The sequence below is a fragment of the Candoia aspera genome, chromosome 2 (genome assembly GCF_035149785.1).
Source record: "Candoia aspera isolate rCanAsp1 chromosome 2, rCanAsp1.hap2, whole genome shotgun sequence".
Lineage (NCBI taxonomy): Eukaryota > Metazoa > Chordata > Lepidosauria > Squamata > Boidae > Candoia > Candoia aspera.
The window spans coordinates 76,267,684-76,288,281 of record NC_086154.1 but is presented as its reverse complement, the minus strand read 5'-3'; the positions used below and the strand labels follow the sequence as shown (position 1 = coordinate 76,288,281).

The 20,598-nt window shown below is 38.0% G+C and overlaps 1 protein-coding gene across 1 annotated transcript in view; it reads left to right on the top strand.

Annotated features, from left to right (window-relative positions):
* SPOCK1 (SPARC (osteonectin), cwcv and kazal like domains proteoglycan 1) overlaps window positions 1–20,598 on the top strand; it is a 532,754-nt gene that overhangs the window by 294,672 nt on the left and 217,484 nt on the right. The gene's annotated exons all lie outside the window — the stretch shown is intronic.

Below are 20,598 nucleotides of genomic sequence, written 5' to 3'. Positions count from 1 at the left end.
GTGGTGCTCTTCCAATTCTCTCTCTCAAGAGTTACAAAAGACCTCATAGTCCTTCATCCCATTTTGTTCATATTTTCTTTTTCTTTTACTTTAATAGATATTTAAAAACAGCACTAAGAGGAAATACATGGGGGGGAAGGGAAACTAATAGAAAAGAGATATACAAGCTATATAAAATTAAATTAAATTTTCAAGATGACATTAGAACAGTGTTGCATATTAATTTGAGATTTCAGAACCATTACTAAGATCAAGTCAATACTCAATAATTAAAGTGGCCAGTGGAATGTATGTCAGAATGAACTATTAACAGAAGTTTCTGTCTAATCTAAAAATGCTATCCCTTTTTAATGATTCAAGCAGAAGCTAATGTATTACGATCTCATCCCATTTCATGAGGCAGAAAAGCAGTAAGAATACAATGGCCTTGGTTTTCTTTTTAACTCATGGGATATATTATACTGAATAGCAGTAATGTATTTTCTCAATATTGATGAAATAGAAACTAGATTGACCAGAGATAAATGCTCACAAGTTGTTAGTTGCTATTGAAAGAATTTTTCCACTCTACTCATTCACCTACTTATTTGCAAGCATTTCCTGCTGATACCTTGATCTGCTTGCTGTTCACCATTGTGCTTCCTAATGAATGACAGTAGGTCCTTCAGCTTGTGGATCTTAAAATAAAGATTATAGGCTGTTACATTTACAGCAAAATAAAGGTTCGTTTTCCATGGCCTGTTGTAGTGGCAATGCAGAAGACCATTGTTATTTTGAGGAGTTAAGTGACATATGTTGATTTTCTCCCTCACTCAAAGAAGATTAGAGTTTATGTTGAGTTATGCTGATGTTTAATTGGCTTGTTTTTATTTCTGCTTGGCATGAGGAGGGGGGCAGGTAGAACCACAAGATTGTTTTTTGTAAGCACAAGCCCACTCCTCCAACAGCCCTCCAGAGAGTGTGAAGTAGGAGGGGAGAGATAAGAGAAAAACCCCAGATTGTTTTGTTAAGCACTAGCTTATCTGTAAAACTTCCCAGGCTTTTGGATGATGTTATAGACAGGTGTTTTTGGGCCTTGGGAAGCTTCCTAGTCAAGGTCAGATCACATAGCCTGCAACCATGGCAACATGGTCATGAGGTTTGAGGGCCAGACTTTGATAAAAACTCTTGGGCTTGCTTTTGCGGTTTGGGAGCTTCTGTACAGATCCAGTGCACTGAATGCTGTAGAACAATTTTGCTACCCTAGGAGCATTCCTGTTGCCTTGGTCAGGAGGCTCCTGGCAACATAAAAGGGACTGGGTATCAACTTGCTCGGTATGTATGATTTCTTTCTGTATGCTATGCTTTTTATATTTTGGTTTAATCTGCCTAAACTGTGTTTTTGGTTTAAACTGTGTTTCTGTTTAACTCTGTTTGCTTAAGTTGATAATAAAGCTTAAAGTTTCTTTATCCACTGGCGTGCTTATTGTCTCTGGATCTAAAAGAACCAATTGTTTGAGCACCTAATCACTGCTTGGACACTTGGCAGAACACCTGTGATGTTCCAGTACATTTGCTTATATGCAGTATGAGTGGCATACAAAAGTAGATTCACAGCATGTGTTAGCCCTTCCATTGAGAAGGGATTTGCAGTCTCAGTTTATTGCAGCTGGCATTTCAGATTAGATCTTAATTTGTTTGTTTGGAATTTTGATTTGCTATTAGGGATTGTGTACTTGAAAGGCATCCAAAAAACTCAAGACATCTATTCTTCTTCTCCGAAGAGAATGTGGTATGATGCAGTTTTTCTCCTGTCTCCAGAAATTGCTGCCTACATCACAGGAACATAACAGAAGTTTGTCCCTCTGCTACTATTTCATTTCTATATTAATGACATCATACAAGCCCTCACCAAACCCTCCATCTCTGGCTCATAATCCAGTCTCCATATGATCGTACACCAGCAATCTTGCTAGCCTCCTTAAATTCCAGGCATGACCATGATAAATTCTTCATGTACTAGCACTATTCTGCCAGGCCAGCAAAACCCTAGTTGGTAGTATTTACCAGGTGGGTGCACTATTCACTGTCATATCTGGAAAATTAACAGACTGAACCAATGAAAGTCTTCCAGTATATAGGCATTTATTCTCAATTATATTTTGATTGATTGATTGATTGATTGATTGATTGATTATGTGTTGTCAAGTAAATGTCATATTTTGGTGGCAAAATTGATAGGCCTTTCAGGATGACTCAGTCAGCTACTGTACCTCTTCGAAACTCCAACTTCTAACCATATCCTGCAGCCATAAAAAGCTTCCATTTTTTTAAAGTGGTAAGAGAATAATTATGTTCCTGGAGCAATCAAATTATTTAAATCTAAAGGCTGTTGCTATGTGGCATGTACGTACACAATGCATGTGAAGCTATCCCTGCATTAGAAGCAGTTCAATAAAAATTCCTGAGATCTATAGATCTATGAGATCTATTTGCAAAACCCATCTACATATACTAACCAAAAATAACATTCTTTCTCACACACATACACAGAGCCCATATTGTTCTTTTAAAAGCTCTGCTTCTATGTGGAAACCAAGGAGCTACTTGAGGCAGTAACAATATCGAAATGTAGAAGATTCGTTCTTCAGCAAAGGATCGTTACCTTGTCGTGGTGCTGGAGCTTGAGCACCTCAATGATGCCATGAGCTAAACCATGAAGGGCCACCCAAGACGGGAAGGTCATGACAGAGAGGTCAGACTAAATGCAATCCTGGGGAAGGTAATGGCAACCCACCCCAGTATTCTTGCCATGAAAACTAAATGAATCAGTACAACCAGAGATACGTCGGTATACCATTGGAAGATGAGACTCCCAGGTTGGGAGATGTTCAAAATGCTACTGGGGAGGAACAGAGGATGAGTTCAACTAACACATCAACAGATGTGATGAGGCAGCTAGCTCAAAGCCGAAAGGACAGCTAGCGGCTGACGGTGCTGGTGGTGAACGGCGAATCCGATGTTCTAAGGATCAACACACTACTAGAACCTGGAATGTAAGATCTATGAGCCAGGGCAAATTGGATGTGGTTATCATAATTAATAGTAAAGTGGCTAAAGCAGTGCTTGGATACAATCCAAAAAACGATAGAATGATCTCAATTCAAATTCAGGGCAAGCTGTCTAACATCACAGTGATCCAAATGTATGCCCCAACCACAAATGCTGAAGAAGCTGAAGTAGATCAGTTCTATGAGGATCTGCAGCACCTACTGGACAACACGCCTAAAAGAGATGTTATTTTCATCACGGGAGACTGGAATGCTAAGGTGGGCAGTCAAATGACACCTGGAATTACAGGTAAGCATGGCCTGGGAGAACAAAACGAAGCAGGACATAGGCTGATAGAATTTTGCCAAGACAACTCATTCTGCATAACAAACACTCTCTTCCAACAACCTAAGAGACAGCTTTATACATGGACTTCACCAGATGGACAACACCGAAATCAGACTGACTACATCCTTTGCAGCCAAAGGTGGCGGACATCTATACAGTCGGTAAAAACAAGACCTGGAGCTGACTGTAGTTCAGATCACGAACTTCTTCTTGCACAATTTAGGATCAGACTAAAGAGATTAGGGAAGACCCACAGATCAGCTAGATATGAGCTCACTAATATTCCTAAGGAATATGCAGTGGAGGTGAAGAACAGATTTAAGGGACTGGACTTAGTAGATAGGGTCCCGTAAGAACTATGGACAGAAGTCCGCAACATGGTTCAGGAGGTGGCAAGAAAATGCATCCCAAAGAAAGAGGTAAATCAAGAAGGCAAAATGGCTGTCTGCTGAGACACTAGAAGTAGCCCAAGAAAGAAGGAAAGCAAAAGGCAACAGCGATAGGGGGATATATGCCCAATTAAATGCAAAAGTCCAGAGGTTAGCCAGAAGAGACAAGGAATTATTTTTAAACAAGCAATACGCGGAAGTGGAAGAAGACAATAGAATAAGGTGGACAAGAGACCTCTTCCAGAAAATTAGAAACATCGGAGGTAAATTCCAGGCAAAAATGGGTATGATTAAAATAAAGATGGCACAGACCTAACAGAAGAAGGAGAGATCAAGAAAAGGTGGCAAGAATATATGGAAGACCTGTATAGGAAGGATAACAATATCGGGGATAGCTTTGACGGTGTGGTCATTGAGCTAGAGCCAGACATCCTGAAGAGTGAGGTTGAATGGGCCTTAAGAAGCATTGCTAACAACAAGGCAGCAGGAGACGACAGTATCCCAGCTGAATTGTTCAAAATCTTGCAAGATGATGCTGTCAAGGTAATGCATGCTATATGCCAGCAAATTTGGAAAACACAAGAATGGCCATCAGATTGGAAAAAATCAACTTATATCCCTATACCAAAAAAGGGAAACACTAAAGAATGTTCAAACTATCGAACAGTGGCACTCATTTCACATGCCAGTAAGGTAATGCTCAAGATCCTGCAAGGTAGACTTCAGCAATTCATGGAGTGAGAATTGCCAGATGTACAGGCTGGGTTTAGAAAAAGGCTGGGGAACTAGGGACCAAATTGCCAATATCCGCTGGATAATGGAAAAAGCCAGGGAGTTTCAGAAAAACATCTATTTCTTGACTACTAGTTTTATTGACTACTCTAAAGCCTTTGAGTGTGTGGACCATAACAAATTGTGGCAAGTTCTTAGCGGTATGGGGATACCAAGTCATCTTGTCTGCCTCCTAAAGAATCTGTATAACGACCAAGTAGCAACGGTAAGAACAGACCATGGAACAACTGACTGGTTTAAGATTGGGAAAGGAGTACGGCAGGGCTGTATACTCTCACCCTACCGATTCAACTTGTACGCAGAACACATCATGCAACGTGCTGGGCTTGAGGAATCCAAGGCTGGAGTTAAAATTGCTGGAAGAAACATTAACAATCTCAGATATGCAGATGATACCACTTTGATGGCTGAAAGGGGAACTGAGGAGCCTTATGATGAAGGTGAAAGAAGAAAGTGCAAAAGCTGGCTTGCAGCTAAACCTGAAAAAAACCAAGATTATGGCAACCAGCTTGATTGATAACTGGCAAATAGAGGGAGAAAACGTAGAAGCAGTGACAGACTTTGTATTTCTAGGTGCAAAGATTACTGCAGATGCTGACTGCAGTCAGGAAATCAGAAGACGTTTAATCCTTGGGAGAAGAGCAATGACAAATCTCGATAAAATAGTTAAGAGCAGAGACATCACACTGACAACAAAGGTTCACATAGTTAAAGCAATGGTGTTCCCCATAGTAACATATGGCTGTGAGAGCTGGACCGTAAGGAAGGCTGAGAGAAGGAAGATAGATGCTTTGGAACTGTGGTGTTGGAGGAAAATTCTGAGAGTGCCTTGGACTGCAAGAAGATCAAACCAGTCCATCCTCCAGGAAATAAAGCCAGACTGCTCACTTGAGGGAATGATATTAAAGGCAAAACTGAAATACTTTGGCCACATAATGAGAAGACAGGACACCCTGGAGAAGATGCTGATGCTAGGGAGAGTGGAGGACAAAAGGAAGAGGAGCCGACCAAGGGCAAGATGGATAGATGATATTCTAGCGGTGACGGACTCATCCCTGGGGCAGCTGGGAGTGTTGACGACCGACAGGAAGCTCTGGCATGGGCTGGTCCATGAAGTCACAAAGAGTCAGAAGCGACTGAACGAATAAACAACAAGAAGATTCTTCACTCTGGCTCAGTATCACATTTTCCCTACTGCTGTCCTGGAAGGGAAATTCAAAACAGTCCCTTATAATGATCAATTATGCCCTTGTAGGTCAAATGCAGTGGAATCCTTAAGTGATGTTTGATTACATTGCCTCTTTTCTAGAGATATTAGTAAAAGGTATCTTGCATCTCTTTTAGTGGGATTCCAATAGAGTCATATGTTTGATCATATGAGTCTATATCCTTCACAGTGGCCAAATTCTGTTAGGCTGCTTTCAAGACTAGAAGTCAGATTCTGGCCCAGCAACTTAAATACTCTCTTCCTGGATAAGAATTTTCGGTTCTTTTTTTGTCCGGCTTTTACATTATGCTCCAGCCATAAGGCATATTAGATTTTCTTACCTTTGTATTATCTGGTCTATGATGATAAATTGAATAAACAAATAGAGACCATCCACACATACAGAAACACACAACCGCACATACACACAATAGTAAAAGAAGATGGAGATGAGGGAAGGATAAAAGGTGGCTACACTAGGAAGAGAAGGAAGGAGACAACAAGGAACACAACTAAATAAAAATGAAATGAGAGAAAGAGAATCATGGAAAGGGAAGGGGAAAAAAAGTAACCTGCCTTGTTTAGGCATTACAAAGAAGCTAGATTCACCATAAACAGGCCCTCCGAATCAGTCTGTTCTTCAGCCTAATCTTTAAAACCATCCATGTGTTTTATCAGTAGTGTCTGCACACATTTGCACCTCTTGCTTATCCCTTTGTTTTCAATAGCTGCTTCTGTCATCAATGAATGTATGAGGACCAACCATCTTTATTTGGAAAAAAAAAAATGCTTCCTCTCAGGAGGTGTGATATCTGGGAGGCCAGTTTCCCCATCTGTGCAAATGCAACAGCCAGGAGCCTAATGAATTTGTTCCCACCCAGAAACCACTGTTTTAATGTGGATGTGCTGAATAGGCTGCTATCAAAAAGGTGAAGTTCATTTTTGTTAATAACAGCTAATAACATATTCCAAATTATATGTTGTGTTCCTTAAATCAGCTTGCAAGGGTTAATATGTCGATGTCTAATGCTAGAAGGAACAGGCTTTCAAAAACATGTCTTCGATCTGACTAAAATAGGGTTGCCTTATCTGGGTTGCAGAAATCTAGAAATCTTTTTTTTTATCCTTTCAATCATGTCTGATTCTTGGAGACTGCCTGGACAAGTCCCTGCAATTTTCTTTGCGAGGTTTTTCAGAAGTGGTTTGCCATTGCCTCCTTCCCAGGGCTGAAAGAAAGTGTTACCCAGCTGGCTTTGTCCCCAAGGCAAGACTAGAAGTCAGTCTCCTGGTTTCTAGCCCAAGGCATTAACCACTACACCAAACTGTCTCTCTTAGACAACCATTAGGTGGTCAGCAGATAGAGCTTTCTATGCTTCTTGGCTGTCATCAAGCAGGTTTTGGGGGTGCATTTTTGTTTGTTTGTTGAATTTTTCTGTCCAGATCTGGTAGACCCTAAGCTAAAAACCACAATTTGAGAAAGTTGTACTTTTCCAAAATACAATACAATACAATAATTAATGCAGGCTGTTATATAATCAGAAATTTAAAAATTCTGTTTAAGGTAGTAGTCAAGATTTTCCAAAGTCTACCTTTCCTTCAAAAACCCAGGGAAAACACAATGATTTCCTACAGATACATCTGATGGCTTTCTGCCTGATGCACTGTGACATTAGAAATGGCATAAAAATGTAATTGAATGGGCCCATAATTGATAACTAATGGCTTATACCTGAAGTCTTTCTCCATAATTCACTGCAAGATGACACTGCAGCACTATAGGATGGAATGTACAATACATAATGTTCATTCAGAATGTCAAGAAGTGAAGCAGCATCATTTAGTAATTTTATAGTGAACTGTTCAAGATCCATAATTAAAATTTTACCTTCCTAAGCACTGTATGAATTATGGATAGGTCATAATCAGAATTCTCAGAATTTGTCATCAGTTTGACCTATAAATTGTATTATACGTTAATGGCAAATGCAGAACATACCATGGTAGCATTGCCCATTTGTACAATTGCATGAGTACAGAGCACAACTTTTCCCACTTCCCCAAAAGAACTTTAAATCATTACATATAATAATGTACAGAATAGTATTATGATTCTGGTTTAACAGACTAAACTCTAATAAACTAATATTCTCAATAAACAATTCAGCATTCAGCATTTCAGTATTCTCACCTTAACTGTGCATCAATGAAGCCTCCTAATTATGTTTTTCAATATGATAGAAATCAAGATCATTATAGTACAATTCTAATGAATCTGAAAAAAAATGTACTAAAATAAATATTAGTAAATACTTGCCTTTTTTCATGTATGTAAAATACCCTGCTAAATTTCCAGTTGAGAGAAGCAACTGAACTGTATGTGACATAAGTTGAAATAAATCAGTTAAGATGAGAAAATATTCCCCTGCATGCTGAAGCAGACTTTTTTTTTGTCAGTCACAACTTCCTCTAGAGGCTTCCTAAATTAATTTTATTCTACTGATGACATATTCTGTTTTTCTATGGAATACTATGAAAAAATGTCAGTATACATCTGCAGAAATCCATCAGATGTATCTAAGGGAAGTGATTACGAATAGAGTGTTGGTCTGTTGAATTTCTACCTAAGCAGTTACTATAGTAGGTAGAATCGGGGTGGAGGTGGAGCACAATATCTCATAGAGATCCATCAGACTTATGGTGCCCAGGAGTATTCCCATCATGAAACTGGGGAAGCTACAATTGTGGTATGCCTGCCTGGATGTCTCTCCCCAACCCAAAGTTGATTTGCAAGACAAACTATGGGTCAATGAATTCTGATTTGTAAAGCCTTCATAGTGTACAGGACTGACCAAAGTCTGTACAGTTTGACTGTACAAGTCATAAAGGCATAGTTAACAGTATATTCTACTCAGGTGCTTGCACAGGGGACCTTTCACTTTCACATAATGTCTCCTTAAACTGCAGATTTTATTTAATTCCCATACTTCTTTTAATAGCAGTAATTTATCAATACAGTTTAGCATCAGATGTAGTTCACCAACTGATCAATTTTTGGAAAGAGTACTTGCATTTGGGGAAGAACCTGCACTCCCTTCTGGCTTCTGCCAAAACCAACCAGTATTCAACTAGAACAGCTTCTGCTAACTTCTTTCCCAGTTAAATTTCAACCTGCAAACCTAGAATGTTGCTAGCCGTCTTGAGGGCAATTCTGAGCTAGGCATCCCATAGAAAATGGGATCCTTTTCCTGACATAAAATATGAAGTTGTTCAATTTATGAAAAAGGCAGTGTTTCAAAACCAAATCCAAGAGCGTACATAAAATTGAAATAGACGAAGTATGTGATAATAGCTTGCTTTATATTGTAGCTTTAGCTCTTGCTTCCAGAAAAATTCTACAAGCATCCAGGTCCATGCATTAAACATTACCATATGTTAATCAGCCTATCTATACAACAGTGTCTATGTCACAACTGACAACAGTTTTGTAAATGGCTGCTGCTGAATAAGTTTATTATTGCCTGTACTGTCTTCGCTTTATTTCTATCTGTCCTTTTTGTTCAGAATGTCCCAGCCAGCATGTTCCACTATTATTAATACTGTGGTTTATTCAACAAACTGTAATTAAGTATACAATGGCTTAATGTATAGTCTGAAAGGAGCAAAGCTTCTTTAACAAGCAGTCCCAGCTAGCAGGGTTAACAGTCAATCCTGACAAGTGTAGTTCAGCAATATCTGGAAGGTCACACATTGCATTCCTATTGTGCTCAGTCTTGAGTTATCTTTCAAGAACACTCCAAAACGGCAGTTGATGAAAAATGCAGAAGTCTGCTACTGACCAATACAAACTGTCATAGCCATATGAGACAGTGCAAGTCAAAGTCCTGGGTTTAAAGCCTATATGGCTTGGCTGTTAGGTTCCTTCAGGATTACCTTCTTCAAGGAAAATTGACCCACCTAGTTCGTTTTTCTCAAAGGAAACTATTAGTGGCCCCCCATTTGGGGGAAGGTAGAAGAACTATGGCCCATAAACAATTTCCTTGGTTGCAGCCCCTGTTTTATGGAATAGCCTCCTCCTTGAGGACAGGTTAGTTTGTCCCCCCGATGAGTGATGGTTGGCGCCATTAGGGGTTATAGAGTATCACTGAAGGTCTCAAACATGCATTATAATTATAGAAGCACTGCCTTTGTTGTTGTTGTTGTTGTTCCTTCTGCTCTGAGTGAGGCCAGAACAGTTTCTTCCTTCCCTGCCTAGAGGTGGTGGATCAGCTTGTAAGTGCAAGTGTCCTCACAAAGCCATACAAAGAGGAGTAACGTTTGAATTGACTTTTTATTTGATCTTGTCCCTTTAAGTTCCACAGTCAAGGTTTGGTTAACTTTTTAGCGTTCTCAGTTATCAGCAGAAAACCAAATGGGAACAGGAAAAATAAAAGAAAAAAACACAACCCAGATAGAATCTTTAGTCCTTTTGCAGAAAAATTCTACCGGCTCCCTTTTAGGAGGCAAACTTAATTTTCTGATTCCAACTAGGAAGCTTTATGGCTTAAGGAGAGCTTGACAGATTCCCCACCAGCAATCCTGGAGGGGTTTTACCAGCAAAGTCAGGCAGAATAGAATTTCTGAATTTTGAATCTAGAAGCAAGACTTGCCTTGTCACGTGCAGTCAAGCTGAGTTTTTCCTGCTGCAAGTTAATATCCAGCTTCCTTCCTTGTCCCTATTAGGTGTTCTATAAAGAACTCATCTCCCCCTTCCTTTTGCTCCTCTTGTTAGCAGCTGTCAACAAATTAGCTGGCTGGGTCTGTTAAATCTCACCTTGCAAGTGGCTAAAGAGAATCCAGCATTCTCATGAGTAAGCTGGTGTTTGACCTCTTTAAACTGCCATTGTTCCTCTCGTCTTGGCTATGTCTTTGTACATAATCTTTGTATTTGAGAGAGTTCGTTTCCTGTCTTTTCCCATCCCCTTTCTTCCAGTCAGCAACTTGGCTATTCCACAGGAACTGAACATTCAGCATTAAGATGGCCCAGTTTAAATACATATTTACCTGGAATTCAGTTTGATGAATGCAGTGGGGCTGCTTCAGAGCAAATATGCATTGGCTAGTGAAACTCCACTAACACTGGATTACCACCGGAATGAAATTTATATTTTTATGACCCTACGTTTCTCTAAATGCCCTTCTGTGAGATGACCACCTTCAACATGCATTGTGTACAAAATCCAAGATGCACTGAAGCAGGGTTGGTAACTAGTGACACATATACAGCCCCCAATCCTCTACCTGACCATCCTTAGAATCCTGAACTATGCTGGCAAAAAAGGCCAATCTTTCAAAGCACAGCTTTTGTTTTGTTTTCTATCCCTTCCCCCCTTCCAAAAAAAGAGTACAAATAGGAGGCAAACTCCACCCTCCATGGCCCCAGATCATATCAGGAAATTTCAGTGATAAGTTATATGGGTTTCCAGCTGGTTTCTTTCTTAGGGATGCAAGGTTCAGCCCCAAGAACGTTGCTATCCTTGCGCTAAAATCAATGGGAAAACATCAGGGTAAACAGGATTAAACAAATCTGTTCTGTCTCTCTCTCTCACACACATTCACCATAAAAAAATGGCAGGAAGTTTAACATTTTCCTCTTCTTCTTGCACTCACTTCCATCCTAAAGGAAGATGACTTATATGGTAGTTTCAGTGATGTATTATGGGGAATAAATGTTTAACAGCATATGCAGATTACTTTCACACACATGATCTGAGCATGTGCACCTAGGTCTGGCCAGTATAATTTACTCCTATTAAAATGGGCCTTTTCTGAGTCAACTGCCATTATACTTTTGAGAAGCTTTTTTATTATTATCTAGGAGAATGACTCAGGACTATTTTATTTACCTATTGTGAACCACCCAGAGTTGCTTGGATGAGATGGGTGGCCGTACACATTGTTGTTGTTGTTATTGTCACCAGCTAAAAAGCAAAATAAAAATACATTTCCTTTAAAAAAATGATTAACAAAGTGCAGCTAGCTTTGTAAATCACCATATCTTAGCCAGATTTTAAGCCATCTACATAGCATGTGCCCTGCCAATTATACAGTAGATCCTTCCAAATTCATGTGTACTAAACTTCACGAAGCTAAAATAGGAATGTTTTTTATGAGAAATAAAATTTTGAGAAAAGGAGTGGCAGGATATTGCAAATCCAGCCCAGTTTGTAATGCAGACACATAAACATGATTGTCATTAGCAGTTGTGATTTGAATTATGCAGCAGTATCTAGGGACCAGCTTCTCATCTTCCCAGTTTAACTGGGAAGGCTTCAAAGTTTCATGTTTCCTAACAGGATTTGGGAAAAGAACAACAAAAAATCACACATTCATCATTTTGTAAAAATTCTCTTTTAAATGGGTGTCTTTGGTATTTAACTCCTGATAAGTTGTCAAAAAAGGTATAACAGGGTAACAAATGTTTGTTGGAAATGTTCTCTTGGTGAAGGAACTTTTTATCATCTTTGGTGGACTTGTGAGAAGGCCAGAAAAATTGGGAACAAATATGCGTTAATATTCAAAAGATTCTTAAAGTGGTCTTACAGAAGAAACCAGAACTGTTTCTCTTGGGGTTGATGGATGAACAGCTTCAGAAACAGCATGGGACTTTGCTTTTATATATGACAACAGCAGCAAGACTTTTATATGCACAAAGATGGAAAGATCCACAAATCCTCACAGTGGAAGAATGGATGGTTAAATTAATGGAATTGGCTCAATGGCAAAGTTAACAGCACCTATAAGAGAAAATACCATGTTGTCATGTTCACATTCTAATGTCTGGTTAACATTGTAACGTTTCACATGTCATTCTCTGTTCCGTATCCCTTCACCCGGGGTTTTTCCATTCTGTTGCCCTCCCTTGTTTTGAGGGCTTGGAATGCATGTTTGGGTTTGCGCTCCTGTTCAAGGTTACTTTCCCAGGCGCATCTAACGGCATTCAGCACCTGGGAGGGGGAGCGTCCTGACGGGCGACGGGGCGGGACCTGCCCACAAGCAAGGCTTTTAAGTTTGTATTTGGCGCGCTTTTGCTCATTCTCAGCTTTCTCTGTATTTGCATACTATTCCTTTAATAAATCAGTTATCTTTAAGCCCGAGCTTGTGAGACTGAGTATTTGGGTTTAGGCAATCATTACACATGTCTGGATTTGTTTCTACTTGGCAACCACTTTTGGACTATTTGCTTGTGTCTGAAAAAAATGAGGTGTGGACTTTGGGTTTTGATGATTAAATGGTTTGATTTTATAGAAATAAAGTTACTATAGTTTAATTAATGGTAAGATATTATATCTGTATAATGTGCATTTATATCTGTGTTGGAGAAGGTCAGAAGTCACTTTCTTTTTCTGTTTTCTATTTAACTCTGCACTTTTATTGTTTTTCTTTTTCCTTTAGTTCTGTACTCTGTCTTTTCTATACTCTATATTTTGTATTTTAACTATACTTTGAAAATTAAAGTTCTTTAAACAAATCACACATACCCATGGAAACACAAGGAGAGAAAGAAGTAGAACCATGGACAGTTCCACACTGAATGGATGGGAATCATGCTGCAATTCAGCAAAGCCTAGAAGAGAAACAGCTTCATAAGGCAGGAGTTCAAGCAGAAAATAAACACACACACACAAATCCCTTTAGGTTTCTGTATCTAAATAAGGTCCTTCTGACTTGTTCTGTCCAGATAAAGTACTTAAATAGCTTTGTGTCAGGTTTTGTTTCCTGACTCCACTTTTATCTGAAGAAACTGCTGGGGCTTAAAGGGCCATTATGCCTCAGGCCCCTTCATAAGCAAGAGCAAGACTGACCTTAGATGGTGGCGGTGGTGGTGTAAAGACTGAATCAGCTGTACACAACATGCCCAGCAAAATGTTGACTTACTGCAAACACCCTTCCTCAGGATCTTCAGCCAACTTATTATAAGGCATTCTACCTCTGTCTCATGACAAAAAGGCAGCCTCTTCTTTTGGGACATTTCCTTGCAATGCGAGGCAGGATTCCTGGTCCCCTATTAGGGAGTCACTGCTAACCTTCTTTAGTTAGAGTTTATGTGACCTAAAGGAAACCTATAAGATGGGCCATTCTGTTGTAAACATCAGTACTTCTATATTGTTAAGTCTTCTTTAAAACAGCTTTACACAGGCAGTTTCAACCTCTACACTTTCCCTTTATTCACTGTTACTTCTTGGGGAAGACCTTCAAATTCAGTGAACTGTTCAGATGGTTCCAGATGACTCCTAAAACTGTATTTCAAAATGACAAGAAGGCCAGGGGAGAGAAAATGTTATTAGATTAAAGTTCATCTATTAACGTTAATTTCTGAAATATAAATGGGAGGAACATAAATTATAAATTAGGGCATATGGGGAGGCTATGCAGGACTAATTAAATCATCAGTAGAAATAATCAAAATCATTTCAATTAGGTTCAAACAGAGTTTTGCTCATTTGTTAAAAGTCTTTTTATTTTTAAATGAGATATAATGGAACCTTGAAGTTATGTAAATTATACTGATTGTGGCTGAGTTCATACATCACTCTAAGTCATTGTTAACTATGATCAGCTACAGTTCCTTGGGTTCACATATTGCACTAAGCCATGAACAGTAATTTATAAACACATTGTCTGGGTTCACGCAATGTACTAAGCCTAAACTGAACAGAACACACTGCAGCTTAGTGCCACAGCAAGGCAATAGAGTTGGAGTATCAATAAAAAGGAACCAAGTGAATGTATCTATGCACAGAGTAACGACAAAAGTCTTAGGCGAATGTGTATAAGTCTTGTATGAAAAATAAGCTAGTCAGGGATGGGGATTTGGAAGTTAGAAGAATTTTGGAACAGTATTTTTTGCTGGGGCTGTGACAATTAGTAATAAGTATTGATTTAATGTTAGATTTGAGAAGAATGTCAAAGATCAACATAGTTCTAAATAACATGTTCAGGAATATATCATGATTTAAAATGGAAATTGGTGTATCTCATTGTTTGTTCAAATACAAAACTCCCTGAAGGTGGGAAAGCATCGTATCTCTCATAAGTCTATATAAAATATCTCCCTCAGGGATATGTGTCCAGGTCTGACTTGGGTGATTTTGATATCCTTTGATAATTGATGGCCTGCAATTTTGTGTAGTCTTTTTATTAGTTCCATTACAAACTTCTAATTTTCAGTAGAGGTGTGCAAATCATTATTAGTATGAAACAGTTGTTTAGAGTTTGAAAAAGGTTACGCTGACCTCACTGGAAATGTTTTAAGATCAGAACAGGGCTTCTTCTTATTTGATGTTCAGCAGTTAGAGCTTCTCTTGCTTTTTTATTTGTTTGTTTGTTTGTTTGTTTATCAAATTTGTCACTGCCCATCTCCTCCCACCAGAGGGACTCTGGGCGGTTTACGACAAAAAACCAGTTTGTTGTGCGGTTTGTTGTTGTCAGTATTATTAGTTGGATTCTTGAGCTAATTTCTCCCCATTTAGTTGGATATAATTAGAAATCAGGCTGTACTGATGGGGGCAGATAGTAGGACTAAGGAAAAGTGGTTGGAGAAGATATCATTGCAGAGTTTCTGTCTTCATTAAGGAATGTGAAGATATATCAATAAGCCCCATATTGTAATCTGACAGTTCCAGTTAGGGTTTTTTCAAGAACAAGGTAATTGCGTAAATACTTTATATTCCTGCGTAGTATATCTCAATGCATTATCTACTTTCTTGAAACTACAGTATTATAGATGTGAACATTTCAAGGCATTACAATTTGACATATGTGTTTCTAATAATGTTACATGAATCCCATTTATTTCCAACAGCAACTATAACTTGAAGACTGTCTTTTTGTTAAGACATACAGTAGGAACCTGCGAGGGGTGTCTGAAAATCAAGTCTAAAATTTAAACCAGGAAGATAAGGTGAATGCTGCAAAGGTGATAAAACTCAGAGACAGACAGAAATAAGATAATAATAATAAATCTTTTTCCTCTCTGGGTTTTGGATTTTAACAGGTCATACTTTGACTCAAAGCACTTACATTACTATAACTGAGTAGTCCAGAGAGATAAAGGCAAAATGACCAGACATTTTGGTCAAGCTGAAAAGACAAAACATTTCTAAAATGAGCAGCTTTAAAACTGTTACATTTCTGAACGTTTTGTTGAAAAAGGTATTCGCACCATTTTTAATTAGATTTGCGACATTTTTCCTTGATGAAAATCTCTTATTAGTGAACTGAGATGGCTCATCAAGAAAATGTTTAACAGCTGGAAAAAGTAAAATACTGAGAAAAGCTCTATGAAAAGTTTAAGCTGAGAAAATGCTTTATGGGGTATTATTTTAAGCCTGAAGCTTCTTGGGAATCAAGAGCTGATTCTCTGCCACAAGCACTGCAGGGTTGGTTGGCTCTTTACGCTGAATCATAAAAATGCTTAATCTGGATATGTAATTTCAGATTAGATGGATTTCTGCTAGAAGGCTATGAAGCATTTCTGGTGAAGAGGCTCAGGGGACATGTCTGATGAATCTAGCATGACAACTGTAGCTGTTTTTGCTATATTTCTGCATCTGATTTCTTTTTGGATTAAAATGCCTATGGGGAATGTGGTCCATGCTGCTAGAACATTTGCTATACTTCAATTGTTTTTTTAAAACTTTTTGTCAATAAAACATATTTTTGATTATCTGTTCAAGCACACACAGTATAATTAGCATCTGCTATGCAAATTGTCCCCCAGCAGGTTGCCACTCATCCTCTTTTTCCTTTTCCTGCAGCCAGACTGCAACTTGCCTGTATTTTCTTTACATTTTTAGCTAGGGTATGCTATAATAATATCCATCTTTGATTATCCTTTGGCATTTAGAGAGCCACATTAATATAAAAATGATGGATTAAATAGAAGAGCAGATGAATGAGTAGAGGACAATATAAGTAATTACAACCATTGAGGAGCTGGGAAAGAGATGGATGGTGCACAGTAAGAGTTAATCAATCCTCAGATTGAAAGTACAGGCTGGGGACCAGGATCCTTCACAGTTGGATTTCAGGGGATAGAGCGCTCCATTTTTAATCGCTTTAATATAAGGCTACCTATTGCAATTTTTTCCTAGTTTTAAAACATGTTTGGAAATAAGTACTTGCTCTACATGTGATCGGATTCTGACCAACATCTATGCAAGCACACACACAATTAGTTTATCAAAGATCTCACTGGAGATGTTGCCTAGTCTGGCAATGAAACATCTGCAAGAAAACAACAAGGCTCAGAGAGCACCAAGGACTCCACAGTTATCAAAGATCTGCCTGTAAAGGTCTTCCCCCCAATCCAGGTCACCATATGAAGAAAGCAATCAGGGATTAGGAACATCTAGCAGGTTACAAGGAGCATTTGGCTGTTTGTCTTTCCCACATCCCCCCAACCACCCCATGAAAAAGCCTAAAATTGCTCAGTCATCAAACTAGAATGTTCTGCTAGTGTATGGGGAGTACAACCTTTTAGCCACAAAATTGTATTTTGTGAATGTTAGCTTGTGAACACTTTGTTTCCTAATGTAATTTACTCCTGCTCTCATTTTATGACCCCAGCAGAACAGCTACTTGTGGTCTTGTAATAGAGTATGGGTTTTATTTTATTTTTTTTAAAAAAATTCTTACCCTATAATGTTTTGAAATAACACAAGATCACCCTAAACTCCTTCACTTTAGACCCACCCCAGAAATCAAGCTTTGTTAGTCACATTTTCATTACTAACAGTTGCTGAAGAAAGAAGATTCCTGCTGTTGTATACTGAGCTTGATCCTACATGATAGCAAGGGACCAGTGGTTCTAACTGCAGGCTTTGCAGTTTATGTATTGCAAGGGGGGTTCATATGTGGACACAAGCTTTTAGCAGTGCTATTTATCTCTATGACAAAGGCAGGAATAGAAGAAAGCTCGAGCTGGAATGAAATGAAATGAAAAAATCAAAAATAATTTTGATTATTTCAGCTGCTGAATATGGCTTCACCTTGCATAGGCAAATCATATAGCGATATTGTATAGGTATGATTTGCACCTTACAAATCAAGGTGATCTTGATTTAGAAAAAAATCCTATGTGTGTTTTCTAAAGTATTATAAAATAATTTACTGCTACCTTAAAACAAACTCTTTGTCCATCCTAAACTGGCCTGATGAGCTGTTAAGGCTAATCAGTGCAATTGCTGAGATTTTTTTTCTCCAAATGCATGTTATGAGATTTGTATTAGCTATTGTTATAATATGCAGAATATCATAAGGAGCTGATATATACATTAAAATTCTTGTCCTTCACCAGGGTTAAAAGGGCACACTATTATACGTTGCAGTCCCTCTGGTTCTTCTCTAACTTGCAGATTATCTGGTACTTTTAACCATGTGTAGATTTATATAAAGGTTCATACATTGCATAAGCAGTGGCTTGCTTAACACTGTTTCTAAATAAGCTACAATTGTCTGGGATCACAGTTTGTTTTAGAGTTAATGCTCTATTAACTCTAAAACAAATAAACTACATGAATTCAGTCTCTACTGCTATGGTCTGCATTTTACAAGATTTCATTTTTTGAATAAAAGCACCCAACAGTAGATATCACATGATACCCAACAAGAAATAAATCCTGGAAATCCTGAGAAATATAATCTCTCCAATCTGTACAGTATAATCTATAAAAATCTATATGATCCATAAAGTAATGTAATTAGTAAAGTACCATTAAGTACTTTAAGTACTTATTACTTAATGTTCCAGTTCAGAAACTTGTGTCAGTCACCCTCAGAAACAGAAACTGTAATTCTATAAATTAAATACATGAATAAATAATTATTACTTATTACATGACTTTATCAAGGCACAGTTTAGATCAAGGAAAAATATAATATCCCAAATGTGCTGATGTAGATGAAAGGAAATTGAAACAGTAGACCATGGACTTTACTGTCCATTCTACATATGGCTTTGAAATTATTTAATACAATCATTCATTATTATATACCCATGTAGGTCACAAACAGAATATATGAATTTATGATAGGTTATATCAGTTTTCATATATAGTAAAGGAAGTTGCAAAAATTTGCTCTATTATATGAGAATATTTGTTGAACAATTCTGGGAAATCCAAATCTTATATGATTTATTACTTACCCATTATTTTTCATTTAAATTATCTTTTTGCTTTATAGAGATTGATTTTTTAATCATAAAATAATGGATTATTTGATTGACTGATTAATTGATTGAAATTTTGTGCCAGTAACTCCGGTTACTGCATTTTATTGTTGTTGCTAGTTTGGCCTGAGGTTGACAACCAGTTCATTCATTATTCAGATGATTGGACACAACTTTTTAAAAGATCTAAACCTTCCCCAAACCTGGAAAAATCACAGAAGATGTCACACCTAACCCTCCAGGTTAGTACCTGGATCGAGAGGCAGCTGGAAATCCCAAACTTTTAAACATGACTGGGAAGGTAAAAGAGTGTTCCAGAAGGAAGCAATGGCCAAACACTTCCATATTGTTGCCCAGAAAGCTACATGGCCTTAGGAGCTAAGATCAACTGCAGGAGTCTTTCTTTTCAAAATCTAGAAAAAGGAGAAAACTTATGGGAAATTCATTGCACAAGATTGAGTTTGATGATGGAATTTAATACAGTTTAATCCATGATACAGATGTGTGTGTGTTGTATGTTCGATTAACATACAAAAAGCTTTACCAATAAAAAAAAGGTTGAAAGAAATTACTCATCCATGCAGTTCTTCTAAATTTATGAAGCCCTGAGAATAGGAATGGAACATTCCAGAAAAGTCTAGAACATTCCATTTCTGCTCTGTACCATACTTAACCTGCTCCAGGGTGTGTCATTGTGGGTTCCATTTAGCAGTTTCTGGAAGTAAATCACTGACAAATCCCAAATATGCCATTCCAATTCTTAGGCCCTAGGAACATCTCAGACAGTGTCCTCTTTAGAAGATGTTTATCTATACAAACTGCCTAACTGACCATATTATGGGATAATCTGAATTAGGAATGGAATGTTTGGGGTTTTCAGAAACTTTCTGATTCTGTTCCTGAATCGGTGAGTTTTGTGCATCTCTACTTAAGGAGGAATAAATGAATATGCTGAACAACCAACCATCTGTTCTATCTGGAGCCAAGGTCCAGATATCCCTAAGTATGCCAGCCTTTGGGGGGCTTGAAGACCTGGTTCTTCCCTTAGGGATGTGCCAGTGTGTTGTGTGAATTTGTCTGATAATGTGCATTTGGAATTTATTTGTCCCCAATATGTAACATTTTTTTATTTTGTTCTTTGTAATGATAACTGTTTTTAAACCTTTAACTCAGAGCTGCTTGTTGAGTGGACAGCCTTAGAAATCAAATAAACAAATAACAGATAAATACAAATTATATATATTTTATATTATATGCTCCCATGCCTCCTTTCATCTTACTGTAATATAAAATCTTATCTGTAATTCTACCGCTTCTACTTGCACTATCAATATTTTCTAGCTCCCTCTGTTGTATTTCAAACTTCTCTTTTGAAATGGTAATTAGCAAAATTAGAAATCAAAATGTTGTTTGATCCAGATTTAGATGTATACAACAAATTGAATCCTTACCTTTGCTCCATGTATCAACAAGTTAGCCCCACAAAAATACTACACAGAATATTGTGCTATCTGTCTGAATATGATAGGCCATATTGTCATATTCTGGAAAATTACTACTAGTGTTGTTGTGGCTAGAATTGTTGTCATTTATTATCATGATAACAACTGTCAAGTTGCTCC